At 35.0% G+C, this 17419-nt stretch overlaps 1 long non-coding RNA gene across 1 annotated transcript in view; it reads right to left on the reverse strand.

Moving 5' to 3' along the window:
- Window positions 1-262: 262 nt before the first annotated feature.
- The window catches only part of LOC150098677 (uncharacterized), a 33091-nt gene continuing 15934 nt past the window's right edge, over window positions 263-17419 (reverse strand). Inside the window, exons 4-7 of the long non-coding RNA XR_016549442.1 lie at window positions 16342-16457; window positions 10170-10288; window positions 636-805; window positions 263-360 (exon numbers count right to left, since the gene is read on the reverse strand). This is a non-coding gene — a long non-coding RNA (uncharacterized LOC150098677). The remainder of the gene's footprint in view (window positions 361-635; window positions 806-10169; window positions 10289-16341; window positions 16458-17419) is intronic.

The raw sequence follows: 17419 nt of genomic DNA on the forward strand, positions 1-17419 counted from the left end.
CGTATAGTACTCAAATAATAGTACTCAAAATGTTGTTAAATAAGCAGTAAAGTATTTATTGCAATAGTTCGGTTCTTTTTTTTTTTAACGTGCCTTGTATAAACTAACAAGCTCTTCCCATATTAGTGCCAGCTATAAAAATTACGCCAAAGAATTAGCATTATTCAGTCTTCTTTTTCTTCTAAACACATTAACGGTATAAACAATACATGGTTTCCACTTTACCATTATTGGGGAAAATTTGATCGAGATGAAAATTACTTCAAACGTCAAAGGTCCTGAACCCCCATTCGCTTGCCACTGAGAAACATAATCAGTGCAGTTCGTCTGATATGGAGGAGGAAGAAGTGTTGTTTTTGCCTAAAGAAATATTAAATTATATTGATAAAATCATAATAATTAAATAGCTAAATAGCGGTATTACCAAACTATATATACACACTGCTTTATTAAGTTTAAAGCAATTGTAATAAGATTAGTTAAATTTAATACATAATTAATTAAATATAGATTTATTAATTACATTTAATATATAATTTATATTATAAGCTATATATAGTTTCATTTACTTCAAACTGTCAACCTTATTTAACTAATTCGTTTTTTTTATATTTAAATAAACAGTTGTTACTTACAGCTTTTATGGTGATTGTGTAAACTTTATCGGGTTCAATAATATGATCAAATTTAATTTCAGGGATAGAAAATGGCGAATGAATCTCAAGTGTTCCACTCGGCTTCATTTTTGGATGGGAATATTGATGACCCTGGAATGCGAAGTGTAATGTAAGGATATCTGCAACCACTGAAATGAGTAAATTAAGAATTACTAGAATGTACTTTAAAATATTATTTATTTTATTGTGAATGCAACAGATTTGTTTTAGTAACATCAGTTTCGTATTTTAAATGTCTTTAATAATTTTAGCATTTTAGTTGCGTGTGTATGCTTGTTGAAATCTCATTTCGTACCATAGAGATAGGAAGCCAGAAGGAAGACTATTTATAGATTGGATTATGCTCAGAACGTAGTTAGAACGTTTTATAAGCCTTTTATCAGCTGGTTTGCGAGATAGTCGATCTTTGGAACAATCAAGTAGATTTTTTTGTACCGAAACTCAAACATGTTAATCTCAAAATTTAAGCAGATCAACAGTAGAACTCACAGGATCTCAAAAATTGCATTATACCTGTAGAAGTATGGCGTGGGAGCACGGCGACAGATGCTTCTCTCTCTCTGTCTCTCTCTTTATGCCCATGAAATTATATCTACACCTGTGCTCAGTTGCCTGTGGGTAAATAGGGGTTACAAACGATAAACAAACATTACCATTTCACCTAGTCGTTCGTTCAGAAATTAGTTGCAAAAGCGGTTAAAATTATAAACTCTTTTTTGTAGACTAATTGTGATAATAATATGAAAACACTGTCTTTATTTCATGTTCCTAATACTAACTGTTAATAATGTGTAAAACCACTTGAATTATTAGCACGTTTTTCAGTTAACTAACTCGAGTTTCTAGTAGATAAACTGTTATTTTCTTGCATCAAAGATCGACTAACTTGAGAAATAACGTGCTAATAAATATGCCTAGAAAAAGTTCCACTAGTCAATCACTGATCGAAGAAGAAGCAGAAAATAAAGTTACAGGATGAATCTATAATCACGGAATTTATCACGAATCTAAATAGGCACAGCGATGTAAATTACAGTTGTTTAATTAATTTTATATATAATTAAGTTTTCGTTTTTTTTGTTTGTTTGTTTCTTTTTTGTTGAGAATATTTAATCTACATCGGCTTTCTAGGACCATATATAGATTACATTCTGCAGAAATGTTGGCTGCTCATATTATCTTTCTGTATATAATAAAGACATGCACTATTCAGTCAGAATATCAATGGCCAACTCTTGCTGCCGGAACGGCTACTATCCAGCGTGTCATGACTTTTTATTATTATTAAGACCTTTTAACATTGCAGGAGGTAGTTCTAACACGACATGTAGTTTCCCGTAGATCTGACAGCCTTTTGGAGTGGTGTATTCAAGTGAGGAATCTATAGATAAATGTCATCTAATAGAATTTGTTCTATAGATTGCCAATCGGCTGCAATTGTGACACTTGAAAATCGCTGTCATCCTTGTCGAACCACTCTCAGCGACTCAGGCAACGGGGGTGTAATGATGTCCTTTCTTGTACTCTTATATATATATCTATAATCGTAATCGTTGTTTAAATCTTATTTTTTCCTTTTCTCTGTTTTATTTTGTGTATCTCTACCTTCCGAAATCTATATTTATTTTTTCCACCTGAGAGTAATGGAAATATTTATTTAGGGTATCGATTGCGCCATCCATGTCTTAAGGTTAACCATACATGAATATAAATAAGCATTAGATTAAGCCATAACATAAAAACATTCCCTAGGAATTAGCTAAACTTGTTCAAAAATGCACCAACGAAATTCCGACAGAACAAGTTTTTAAGTATACTCAGGCTAATAATGTCCCTCTTAATTGAATTGTCAGTTCATTAACCTATCCTAAAATTTTCACACAGTCTTAACAAAATATATTCTGACTCACATGGACTGTCTTCTGTAAGGGCGCATCCTTCAAAATTTCCGCTGGCGGCGACTTCCTACAATCCTATTTCTTTCCCTTTTAATTCTTTCTTCTAGGTCCATGGATCACCGTGGACCTATTCATCAGGTCAGCTCGCGGGATTTGGGTGACTGTTCCTCGGTGTTTTAAACATACTGGCAAAGGGTCGCGATTTTTCGGGACCTTCACGGACTTGGTAGAACGGAATGGCTCACGGACAAGTTCGGCTGCTCCTTGGCTGGTCTTGAATGTCCCCGCTTCTGGGCTATGACAGCATGCAGCATTTCTCCCTTTTGACCTTCGGCTTCCCTCCTTGGGTTTTCTCCTCGGCACGTCAGGGCTTCATTCTAAATTTCTCTCTCCCTCTATTTTTCTCCCTCCAAAATCTCGGTTCAGTTTTCTCAACCCCGTGCACTCCTTGCGTGCACTTATGCTAACCCCTTAAGTTATTATGTGATTCCTTTTTCTGGAACTTTCGCCGATCGCTTTCATTATTCGTCTTCATGTTCTGATCAGATTATGTCGGCTAGCGGAATATTGGTTTGAATTTTTCCGCCCCCTTTCTGTATTGACCTTGAGGTTACTTAGGATCGAACTTGTAAACAAAATTTCAAACGGCTTTCCGACTGTATAGCGTTTCCTTTAGCCTTGAGCAATTTTACATCTTTTGTTTTCAAAGAGATAGCTAATTCCCATTGAGCTGTCCACATGCTACATACAATACTGAATACTAAAGGAAAAGGTTATTTACAGGCATTCTGAGTTTTGTCTATTTGTAAAAACTAGATGTACTTATTAAGCAAGAAATTTTTCTTGCTGCATCGAATTTTTACAGGCGCATGGTGCATCACACTGGACCATACCAGTTCTGAGAAGACAATGTCGCCATGGAGTGCATCTGCATCTGCACTTATACTCCATAGCAACGCCACAATGGTTAAGTATTTTGTAGCATTCATAGTTTGGGGAAAAAAGAAACTAGGGACTTCAAGATATTCTAGGGAAAAACAGCCTCCACAATAAGGCTGCCATTTGCTGTTTTTTTTTTTTTTCTGGACGACGATATTAAAATGATTTTCCCCCCTACTCCCAGTGTTTCACCTGACCCTCCAACTCCCATCCACATGGCATATGTGGTTCACCCATAAAGGCAATTTTTTTTCCCTTGTCTTCAAAAGTTCACCTATGTCTCTCAGATGCAAACGATATACGTATTGTGGACTGGTGCGTTGTCCTGTAGAAAGATGAATTTTTTCTTCTGCAAACCGGGTCTTTTCTCACGAATTTTTTCGTCTAGTCTGGTCAAAAGATCGGAATAATATTACCCAGTTATTGTTTTACCATTTTCAAGATAATTAATAAACCAAATGCCATTAGCATCCCCAAACACCGATGCCATGACCTTTCCAGCTGATGGAACCGACTTTGTCTTCTTTGGCACTGAAGAACTGGCTTCTGTCCACTGTTTTAACTGCTGTTTGTCTGGTTTCTTATGGTGAATCCACGCCTCATCCGTAGTAATATATCGACACACAAAATCAGTTTTATTCTTGTTGAAACGCTCCAAATCTCTGAAACGTTCAGAGATTTTCATGTGAGTGCGTTTTTGAACTGCTGTGAGCAAGTCTGGCAGCCATCTTATGCAAAGCTTTTTCATGTGCAATTCTTCATGTAAAATATATCCTACACGTTCTTTTGAAATACCTATAGTCTCAGCAATTCCATGCATTTTGATTCGCTGGTCATCCAATACCATATCGTGCACTTGATCAATGATATCTGGTGTTGTTACACTTTTTGGACGTCCTTCACTTGGATTATCTTCAAGACTGGTACGGCCAGGTTTAAACTCGGCAGCCCATTTCTTAGTTGTCGAAAACGAAAGAGAAGAGTGCCCAGAAACTTCTATGAACTTCAAATGAATTTCTTTTGGTGTTAAACGTTCTCTTACAAAGAATTTTATAATAACCACAAATAGTAGTAGGGTCACTAGTGACCAGATCAACATCAAGATAAGATAAGGAATAGTGACGTCATTGGTTGTTCATTAGATGACGTCATGAGTTTGTAATATTTGGAATTTCCTTGGGCATATGTGTCAGTGACGTCAGTTCTTGTGTTTTGGTTCGCGTATGGAATTATGGGTGATGGTAGAGATAAGGATTCGTGTTGAGATTGGTGGGGCACGTCTGACAAGATCAAGATTAAGATAAGATAAGGAATCGTGTCGTGCGTGTGTGTGTTGTTATCAGATGTAGATAAGTGACATCATTTGTTAGTTGTAAATAAGTGACGTCATTTGTTAGTTGTAAATAAGTGACTGTTGTTTTGAACGGAAAGGGAGATGTATTAGTGTATAAGGAATCGTGTCGTGATTGGTGGGACACTTCTGACAAGATCAAGATCAAAGAAGATAAGGAATCGTGACGTGAATGTTTGTTATCAGATGAAGATAAGTGACATAATTTGTTAGTTGTAAATAAGTGATGTTATTGTTTTGAATGGAAAGGAAGATATATTAGTGGATAAGGAATCGTGTCGTGATTAGTGGGACACTTCTGACAAGATCAAGATCAAGATAAGATAAGGAATCGTGACGTGATGTGTGTTATTATAGATTTTGGAATGTTTGGAATTTTGCTGGGTCCTCGTCTGTCAGGGACCTCACGTGGTGTGTGTTTGGTTCACTTAAAGCATTGTGGGTGTTTTTTTGAGATAAGAATCATGATGTTATGTGTTTGGAAATTTCTGGGAACATATGTCTCTCTGTCATATCACATGGTGTTTTGGTTTGGCTATGGAATTGTGGGCGATGTTTTTTAGATAAGATATCTTGGAATTTTCCCAGGGTGACACACATCCATCATTGTCATCATGTTTTGTATTTGGTTGTCAATTGATGGCTGTACTAATTTTCCACTATATTTTGGGGTATTTCTTTCCTATTAAAGGGTGGGAATTCGTAGAGTAGAGTCGTGATGGCAGCCGTGTTTAGGATTTTCTGAATAATTTAATTATATGCTGGTGGGGCACATCTCCAAACCCCCCCACACACACACATTAGACATGAAAGCCACTAATGTATCCAAGTTTATACTCAAATATATACCCTGTGATTATTCTTATGTAAAAAAAACTATTCAGTATTAGAATTACGCTTACCAAAACATACGAGCAGTGATTATTGAAATTACAATTATCAATTGTTATGTTTAAGTTAAAAAAAATTAACTTACATTTCTTTCCAGAATGGGAACATCTTGGTATTATCTGGGTTTTCTGAATATTCCAAATTGTTGATTTTTAACACATATTCACAGCACAAAACACAAACACAAGTCTGAAAATCCAGTTGACTTTTTCATTATAGGTTACTGGGGCTAACATATATTCACAGCACTTGTCTTTTGCTAACCTTGATGTTTTGTGCGGTATTATCAGTTTGGGGAGGTACGACTGTTTTTCTAGTGTAAAATTCTCATGACACATATCCTAAAATTATTCATTCCTGATTACATTTTGTGTGGCTAGGAAAGTGGAATTTATTTCAAATGAATATTAGCTCTGTAATATATATACTTTGTTAATTTCTATGTTACCTTTTATTTGACTAATATTATTAACAAATTGTATTTACTGAATCTAACATACAGAAATTAAATAAAGTGAAAAAGACAGTATTTTTTTTCTTATTCTTTTGATTTCACATTTGCGCTGATGTTCATAGTGTATGATTTGCCACTGGTGCTTACGTGTAATTCATGTGATTTTTCTCCATGTGACATTTCAAAACAAGTTGAACTATGGTTTTTACATAGTTCAAATATGTAAAACTCATTTCTGTTAGTCCCTATTGAGTGTGGTCCTCTCAGCCTGACATTTTTTTCACAGTAGGGATATATATATATATATATATATCTATTTTAACACAATTATTATATTAGATATTCTTTACAATACAAATATTTATGATCCCAACAAACAAGAAATTCATCACCTTTTCAAAGTTTTGAAATTCATGCACATATTGTTTTCATCATTTGATATCATTTAAATGAAGAACGGGTGTGGCTATTAAGTTTGTTAATGTTTTTTGATTTTTCTCTTCCAATGGCAAGTATTTTTTGATATATGCATGTTGATTCACTTGTTATCTTCATGCTACGATAAATTTTTATTTATACAATAAATTTTTAAGAGTTTAGTAACTTGATGGTTAAAATATCTAATGTCCCATTGTAAATAACCAAATTCTAACAGTAGTATTTTAAGTACGATATAGAGGTATCTACATATATAATAAATGAATTGTCCCTTTCAGGTGAAATATTCTCCACTAAAATTCTGCCTATTAATTTAATACCCATTTCCTTTTGCTTCCAAGAGTTTACACAGTCCCACTGAATGGATTTTCAAAAAAAGTCTCTGGTTAGTTTGTGCCATGAAATTTTACAAGGAGAAAAAAAATGTTATGGTCTTACTTAAATGTGTATAACACATCAACTACACCCAATTTCTTCATTTAAATTTACACATTTTATTTGAATGAAATATTATTTACAAATTGTATTTACTGAATCTAACATACAGAAAATAAATAAAGTAAAAAATACAATCTATTTTTTTGTTCCTTAATCTTCTTATTGTTAAATTTGCATTGTTGTTCAAAGGTTCTATCCATGCGTGTGGAATTGCCATCATGTGGTTTTTGACAATGTGACTTTCATCTGAAAATTAATTTTCATTTGGTGATCATTGGAAATTTATTACTGTAGTAAAATTAAAGGTTGCAATTTTATTTTTTTGAAACCAATACATATACTTCTGAGAATTATTAAATGCACAGAATCTTTCGATAGGTTTCCAAAAGCATTTAAACGTACGTGTTTATGTTTTCACGTTTTGGGCATCCGATTTCATTTAAATCAAGAACAGGCCTCCTATTAACGTCATTAGTGTTTTGGATTTTTCTCTTCCTTTAGCGAGTAATATTTGATATTTGCATGTTGATTCTATCATCCAATTCCTTAGTTTGTCCAGAGATTGTGAACCAATTTCCCACTTAAGCTGATGGTTATATTTTGTTAACCAAGAATTCTGTTTTTTAACTCTTTCAAGTAATTCTTTCCAACTACAAGGTGATTTTGTCAATGCATATCTTACAATAATTCCATCAGAAATACAAATTTCTTTAGGAAATAAACTTGAAATCTAATTCAAAAGAAATTGACCATCAAGTATAACAATGATGACCGAAAATTCGCATTTTTCACCCACTGTCGATTTTTCATATTCGTTTTCCTTCATTCTCCTTCTTCTTCTTAGATTACTTCATATGGCACCACAAATAAATAGTTATTTAATGTTATTATTATTATTATTATTTCACTGATTATTAGCTCTGATCTTATATTTTATGTTAACTTTCTGTTACAAAATTCTATACAATTAGAACTTTTCACAAAGAAACTTTCAAAGAATTTTGTGGCTCACCTGTTATTTTTACATTACCAAACACAAACCAAATTTGTACAGTCATTACCAAATTAGTACAGCCATCTATAGAAAAAAATGTGCATGTTTGAGTGACATTAGCATATAATTAAATTATTCAGAAAAGCTCGAAACACTGCCACCACTAGACTTTACTCTAAGAATTCCCATCTTTTAACAGGAAAGAAATACCCCAAAATGTATGGAAAATCAGTATACCCATCTATAGACAACCAAACACAAAACATGATGACAATGACGGATGTGTGTCACCCTGGGAAAATTTCAAGATATCTATCTCAAAAACATCGCCCACAATTCCATAGCCAAACAAAACAGCATGTGATGTCACAGAGAGACATATGTTGCCCAGAATTTTCCAAACACATAACATCACAATTCTTATCTCAAAATAACACCCACAATGCTTTAAATGAACCAAACACACACCACGTGAGGTCCCTGACAGACGAGGACCCAGCAAAATTCCAAACATTCCAAAATCTATAACAACAAACATTCACATCACGATTCCTTATCTTATCTTGATCTTGTCAGAAGTGTCCCACCAATCACAACACGATTCCTTATCCACTAATATATCTTCCTTTCCATTCAAAACAATGTCACTTATTTACAACTAACAAATGATGTCACTTATCTACATCTGATAACACACACCCACATCACAATTCCTTTTGTTATCTTAATCGTGATCTTGTCAGAAGTGCTCCCACCAATCGCAACACGAATCCTTATCTCTACCGTCACCCATAATTCCATACGCGAACCAAAACACAGGAACTGACGTCACTGACACATATGCCCAAGGAAATTCCAAATATTACAAACTCATGACGTCATGCACAATGATGTCATCTAATGAACAACCAATCACGTCACGATTCCTTATCTTATCTTGATCTGGTCACTAGTAACCCTCCTACTACTACTGCATCATACTCAATTTTATCCATTTCAAGGGATACAGACACTTTTGCTTCAGACAGCTGTGTAAAACAAACTACTTGATAGAGTGACTTGCAATTTCATATGGATGCTTATGACAGACGTGCCGACTTAGAAAACAAATGTTACCGATAGTGTTGCCGTCTATGGTCGAGGCAGAGAACCTTTTAGACCATCCTAGTAGATGTGGTGTCGCATTTTAATTGATAACAGGCAGCCGAAGACATTCTTAAACTAAATTATTTTGTTTTGTATTTATAAGATCAAACAAAATAGTAGATAAAGACATTATTCGCGTAATAAACTATTGGTGTTTTATGTTCGATATTCTACAATGTTTAGAATTGCTTATAATAATGCCCAAGGGCTGAAGTCAATGCCATTAAGGTATATATTCATTGTAATGCTTGAAATTTCGGTGCCATTTTGGTGGCTAATAGTTCCAAGAAAGAAATTATTTAAATTAAACGATAAGTTTTCGCAATGACTCTTAGTAAATGTATCTTATGCAGAATGTCATCAGTTTTCGTCACCTATAAAGATTCAGGCCAAGATATTTCTGTAATGAGAAAAAAAAAAGTGTGAAATCACAGAGGAAGGGGTATATAATGAACGTCAGGATTGAATAGCCTCTAAAATATGCATTCACGGAATAGAACCACAAAAATAAAGATCACATATAGTACGCCCACAGATGCGAGACCCTTCGACACTTCTGCGCATGTCAAAAGAAGGAGAATCCATTCCAATAATAGAGTAATCAATCCGTCTTGTGGCATGAGGTGTTTATTATTATACGTCGGAATATTAGATTTTCTTTTATGAAAATTCTAGTTCTTAAAGTGGTAACTATTTTGCTTGTACAACAGTTGGAAAATTTATGTATAAAGCATGTGATTTCGCTTGTTGATGACCAATATATGCATCTTTTATTTCTTTCTTCCCTTCAGCATGAATTGACTATTCTGGGCACAAAGCCATGGTCGGCTCTACGAAGTGTGGGTGTACAATACTATGTAGTGTTAATATGTCATTTATGTCACTAAAGTATACCAAATTACAAAACTTACCAAGGCATGTTTTGCATGCAGGGCTCACCTACCTCCTGAAAATTCAACAAACGCTTGTTCTTTGGTTGGATCTTCTAATTTAGAAAATAAGGTTTGGCACTTTCTTTGCCCAACAAACTTTGTTGCAAATATTCGATCAGTTACATATTCTCTAAAATACGAGAAAGAATCCAAAATTAATATATAGATCGTTAAACATCAAATAGTAATAATAATACTTTTAATATTAATAATATTAATAACAATAATAATAATATTCAATAATAATATTTTAATAATAATAATAATAATATTTTAATAATAATAATTTTAATACTAATAATTTTTTAACCTTTTATTTCTCATTACATAATGTTTATTAATTAATACTACTACTACTAATAATAATAATTGTTTACAATGTATATTATTATAACATTAACAGTGATGATTATAACAGATTTTTTTGTTTTTTTTCACTCTATATATACAATATCAATGGATATAATTACTCTCTCTCTCTCTCTCTCTCTCTCTATATATATATATATATATATATACTATGGGGGATACGCTCCCCTGTTCCGGACTGGTAGGCCGGTTTTCCTTGAATTTTGAAGATTCGAAAGGGGGGTGCCGCCCCCTGGCGCCCAAACCCCCGAGTTTCGGACTGGTAGGTCAGTTCTCCTTGAATTCTGATGACTCGAATTTTGAAGACTCTAAACGGGATACTTCCCCCCTGGGGCCTAGGGTATCCCCTGAGTGTCGAGTCTTCAAAAGGGGGACTCCCCCCTGCACCCCCCCTGAGTTCCAGACTGGTAGGCTGGTTCTCCTTGAATTTTGAAGACTCGACACTCAGGGTAGCCCCGCAGTTTTAAAACGCTTCAAAAAACGTGACATAAAAAGGCTTATCATTTTATATATATAGGGTAGATATATTGTTTTTTTTTTTTGGTTTTTTTGATAAAAATAATATTTTTCTTCTATTATCATCATACAGAGTATTTACATATGTACAGTTAACACATATTACATTTTCTGCTCTGTACAAAATTATGTACGCACTTTAAAGTACCTTATTTCTTTTTAATATTTTTTTCTTTCAACATAAATACACATAATTTTCTTTTCATATCAGTATCATCATTTATTATTATACACGGTATTGAACATATACATTACAATAATTTGCAGTCCATGATTATGAGGATTAGTTGAATGAGGCGGGCTAATCCCTCCCTCGTACTTTGAAGCTAGAGTTAGCTTTTATAAAAAGAGTAGGATTAGCTTTTGTTATTCATGTTATTTGGTACTGTATATGGATGGAATGTAGGCGTTGGATGCTGGTGATTTGTCATGTGTACGTACGTGTTAATGCTATATTGCTGTATTGGTATATTTTCCAGAGTTCGTATTTTAATGTTCTATGTGTTTTAAATTTCTTGGTCGGTTGTTAAGTAGCGTGGGTATGAGATGTGATCTTACAAAAGAATGAGTTGTTGAAGGGTCTAGGGATGTATAGAGTTGTTGAAGGGTCTAGGGATGTATAGAGTTGTTGTGGGTCGGGTTATGCGATATGTATCTCTGTTGTTACGATAGGCGATGTTGAAGTAATTTCTTAGTAACATTATGTAGTGTTTCAGATTTTTAATGTTTAGGATTCTGTTTATTGCCATAAGCGTTTCGGATATTGGCTGTTGCGTATAAGGTCTCGAAATTACTGTTGACACGATTTTCCTATGTTATATTACTAATTTTGTTAGGTGGCTGAGGTGTTTGTGTAGACGGTTATACCGTAACTGAGTAGAGATTCACAGATACCGTGGTATAGAAGTTTTTTTATGTTAGATGGAATCATGTCTTTTACTTAGAAGAGTTTTGCTGCAATGATGCGGAGTTTAGTGGGTAGGTAATCTATATGTTTTGTCCATTTAAGGTGGCAATCTATGTAAAAGCCGAGGTATTTTGCATGTGTTACAGTTTGATTTCGGGATATTGGCAGGTATTTTTGTTGTTAATGCAATGGTGTGTGTGTGTGACAGTGTAGCAATAGTGATGGGGGCGGAAGGCAACGTGAAACTACCTGCTCATAATCATCTCTCTAGTATGGTAGCACATAGCTACACCCACAAGCCGTATTGCTGTGGGAATAGGATAGGATAGGTCTATGGATATGGCAAAACGTTTAAATATGATTCCATTCGCTCACCAGACCAATTTTCCCTAAGATTTTATGCGACCGGTTCTCGAGTTAGTCCATTTCTGTCAAGCAAGGAAAAGTAGAGTTTTTTCCCCCTAGGAACTCGGGTTTTTCAATCAGCAACTCAAGAATAATGACGGCAGAACTCGCTCTAATTCGGACAATCTTATATTTCATTAAGGATAAGGATCATGAGATTATGAAATTTACATTAGGCAGTTTCTGCAGTATTCTCTTCACCAGATGTCGTTCAAAATTAGTGACAGACTTCGGTCTAATCTCTGATTGGTTAAGGCTGAAGATTCACTCCCCTCTGTCTTCAAAAGTCAGATAGGGCCAAAACGAAGCCTCTAGTTCCTTTAGGGGAAATAAAAATCGTAGCAGGTTTCCACAAATTAAGGAACAAAGATAAAATTCGCTATACATCGGGGGTGAAAGGTAAAAAATAGATATGAAAGTCTGGTATATTATGTAAAAATTGACGCTGATTCTGGGTATCTTATAAAAATGAATGGCACAGTCATCAGTATATGCAAATGAGATCCGGAATAAAGCGAACGTTTTGAAGTGGGTTTCCATTTCGTGTCTGGAGTGAGAATAAGACATTTCGCGATGGAAAACGTTGTTGATTTTGTCTGCATATCATTTAACAGACGAATTCGGGTTTCTAGTCGTCCTACGAATAGAGGCCGAACAAAGTCAGACGGAAGTAACCAGACGGTTGCTTGTGAGTCGATCCGTGATTCACTGACTGTAAACAATTCAAAGCGTCGTAAACAGCATCCCAGATATACAACGAAAGAAGGCGATGTGCTACAATCGCAGCGGATCACCGATATGTTCGATTATTTAAATACCGAAACAGGAGTACTACCCCGATAAAGTTACGATCTGACCTCCCATCGGCTACAGAAACACTGGTATCTGCTTCTACTGTGATAGAAGGCTTCACAATATTTCTTAACACATTATGAGGAAGCACGTTATTTGTGCAAAGATATACCAAGAGTTACTTTTTTGTCATTGTTTAGTAGTGAACGAAGCACTCCTTGTTTGTCTTGCACTAACTTAGTTTTCGTGATGCATTTATTCTAGCAAGTTCGGTATTGATGGAAATCAGGGATTCCTAACTATATTGGAGCATAGGCCATGATTGCATAGCATGATAACAAATAATGAAGAGGAAAGTTAACAAAATCAGTTTCTTTCAAAGGAAACCTACTCCTCCAGATCACATAGTTTGACCTGTGATTTCCCGTAAAGTACCCCTGAGAAAAAATAATCTATTTAATCTGTTTAGAAAACGGATACATTTTTTCTTTTTCGCTTTTGTGTTTGTACCTATCGTACGGCTTTATTTTCTAGTAATATATACCATGGCATCGTGCAACATGAATATGCAGCCGTACATAGTGATTCGCATAGATAATACATATATTTTTCAAATGAGGATTTAGCAATAAAGAGTAACTTTGAAATAGTTCACGATGAACTATTTAATTTAAATAACGATAATCAACGATGAACTGTTCATCGTCGATATATTTTGACCATGAGATTACACAACTTTTAACGTAAATCGCTTCCACAATAGGCTATCGCATATCCTAATTTAGAGACCAAACATGGAACTTTTTCCAAGTCTCTTCAGGTTTGGAAAGGCTTGGAAAAAAAAAAAAAAAACGTGCACGTGCACTTTCACAAACAACAACGCCCGTAGTGGGATTCGTAACTATGGGTGGTACAGCGATGTTGTCCACGTATGTGTCCAACTAGGCCAACCTTATTACGTTCTTCAGGTCAAGTGCGGAGCCTCCGTAGCTCAGTCAGTATAGACGAAGCACTTTGGTCGGAAAGACCTGGGTTCGATTCCCGTCAGTGACGTGAGGAAACTTTATCTGGTCTCTTTCGACTAAAGGTGAGTTAGCAGTCTCATACGGGGTTTTTCACCCGGAAACTCGGGTTTTTTCATCCCACAGAACAGGCAATCCGATCCCGTAAACACACGTTAATTACAGCCATGAATACGTCCCAGCCATATGCCGGTTCCGAGCCTGGATAAAATTGAGGGGCTGGAGAAAGCAGTGGTGAACTACCCTGTAAAAATCTCACCAGGAATACTTTGCCTACAAAGTCACCTACGGTCGGAAACGACTGAAAGGGAAAATTAGATGAGATCAAATCACGTGCACGATTTTGAAAACAGCTCTGCTATTTTCAAAATACCGTATATTATTGCGTATAATGCGAAAAATTTATGGTAAAAAATACTACTTAAAGTTAGGAGTTCGTATTATATGCGGATCCTAAAAAATATAACATCTTATTAGACTTTCACACACAATATATACTACCTAATGCCTATGCAACCAAATCTATTTGACCCACTCGTATTCGGCGACCGAGCGCGCATCAAATCTGCGCCTGCGCTCTCCGTCGCCCAATGATAGAGCACAGTTAGTATATCAGTTTAACCACAGTTCGTTTTAAATATTATTCGTTAAACAAACCTAGCCTGAAAATGAGCCAACAGAAACGTAAACGTTCATCTTTTGAAGCAGGATTTAAATTGCGTGTCGTGCAGTTTGCAGAAGAACATAATAACAGTGTTGCTATGAGAGAATTTGGTGTAGCAGAGAGTAATATTAGACTTTGGCATAAGCAAAAAGACAGCCTTAAAAAAATCCCCAAAACGAAACGTGCCCGTCGTGGAGATGTAGCATCCTTTCCAGACTCGAAGAAGAGCTAAATGAATGGATTTTGACGCAACGACAAGATGGCATTATAGTAACAAGAAATGCAATTCGTTTTCGAGTTCTACAACTCAAGAATGGTGAATTCAAGGACACACCAGGTATTTCATATTTTCTTGCTTCGCCTGGGTGGTGCAACAGATTTATGGAACGCAAAGCATTAACATTACGACACCGAACAAAAATTGCGCAGAAGTTACCAAAGCAGCTTGAAGAAAAAGTTCAGTCCTTCCATAATTTATCATAAAATTACGGAAGTGTCACGGATATGAACTTTCCCAAATTGGCAATATGGATGAGACGCCCATGTATTTTGATATGAACTTTGATATTTTGATAGGGAATCGAACAGTAAACTCAGTTGGTGAAAAGGGTGTCTTCATAAAAACAACGGGACATGAAAAAACTCATTTGTTCTAGCATGCATGGCAGACGGAGCCAAATTAAAGCCAACAGTGATATTTAAAAGGAAGAAAATTCCGAAGCATATGAAATTTCCACCAGGTGTAATTGTTCGCGCCAATCAGAAAGTTTGGATGGATGAAGAAGGTGTACAATTGTGGCTGGACCAAGTATGGAACATACGTCCTGGTAGCTTGTTACGTTAACAAAGCATGCTAGTCTGGGATTTGTTCCGGGCGCATTTAACAGAGGCAAGCAAAGAGAAAGCACGTGAGCTACGTACAGACCTAGTAGTCATACTGGGTGGGCTAACTTCCGTTTTGCAGCTGCTTGATGTCAGCTTGAATAAGCCATTTAAAGATCACTTACGTGAAAAATGGAGAGAATGGATGTCATCTGATTTGGTGAAGATGACAAATGGTGGGAATTTTCAGAAGTCTGAGATCACCCTAGTAACCAGCTGAGTTAAAGAAGCATGGGATTCGATACCATCTGAAATGATAGCATGAAGACGATGACGACAACTGCTACACAGATGACGCAATCCCTACAGATGAATTTATAAATGAAATGTTTGACGACTCAAAAGATGAAGAATTTAAAGGATTTTGACATTTTGTTTTAAAATAAACATTTCTTTCGTTAATTCGTATTGTATTATTTATAATGTTATGGAACAAGATTAACAGATCGCATTATACGTGGACATGGCATTTTAGGGCTAGTTTTCAAACAAAATTTCTAGTTCGCATTATACGTGGATCGCATTATACGCGATAATATACGGTAGGTTACAAAATTCATTTCCCCTTTATCTTTGTCTGTTTAGAAAATATTCTGTGCTCTTATTTAGAGGGCAAAGTCACGTACTCGCATGCTCTGTTATCAACAAACTGACTCCAACACTTAACTATCGTATCTTCTCTTGTAGGTCCATAACGCAGTGCATCCTCGTAGGTTGCATATGCAGAAAGTGAAGAAGGAAACTGGAAAGAAAATGAAAAAAATATTTATATTATTCATTCTTTGAATACTATTATGCATGTTCTGCAAAATGTATATAAACAAACAAAGAAATTCACATTTATTTCTTAATACCTACATTTAATTCCATTCTATAAAATATCTACATTAAATTCTTTACTCTTCAACGAAATTTTCATTAGGACTGAAACCGGTTCTAAGCATTCCTTTGGCTCAGCAGTGATAGAATTAAGCTGACAAGCGAATAAAATTACAAAAATGTAGTAATCCTGTTCGCAACCCTGAACTATTTTCAGGGTTGCGAACAGGAACAGGAATAGTTCGCAACCCTGAAAAAAAAAAAAAAAAAAAAAATACACATATATATATATATATAATATTCATCTAAGCTTGATTTGCTTCCTCAGTCTTAAGAAAAGGCTGGTTATATTTCACTAATTCGAGCCCTACCCAAGGGCCTATGAGTTGTGGAAATACTTTCTGAAAATGAAAGCTGTGCCGAACAAAGCGGCCTTTTGCAGCTGCCCAATTTTTAATCCATCTAACTCGAGTGCTTCTAGATGTTTTTTCAATGTTTTAGGGATGGCGCCTAAAGCACCTATTATTATGGGAGCAACTTTCGTTTTCTTTTGCTAGATTCGTTCAACTTCGAATTTGCAAATTGCGATATTTTGTAATTTTTTCATTTTCTTTGTTGTCAATCCGACCATCTCTTGGTACTGATATTTCGATAAACTTAACACCCTTGTTTTCACTTTTTTCAACTTATATATATATATATATATATATATATATATATGTATAACTGCGGTTTGAAAGAGAAAAAAAAGTTTTATTTATTACGTATTATTATTATGTGTACTGTTATTTTTATTTAATAATTATTATTTTAACTATTATTATTTATTTTATTATTAGTACAGTACAGTATTTAGTTTTTCATACTGTCGATTGTATGGTTATA

This window comes from Typopeltis vanoorti, chromosome 15 (genome assembly GCF_054136105.1).
Source record: "Typopeltis vanoorti isolate ZY-2024b chromosome 15, IOZ_Tvanoo_1.0, whole genome shotgun sequence".
In the NCBI taxonomy this organism is placed as follows: Eukaryota; Metazoa; Arthropoda; class Arachnida; order Uropygi; family Thelyphonidae; genus Typopeltis; species Typopeltis vanoorti.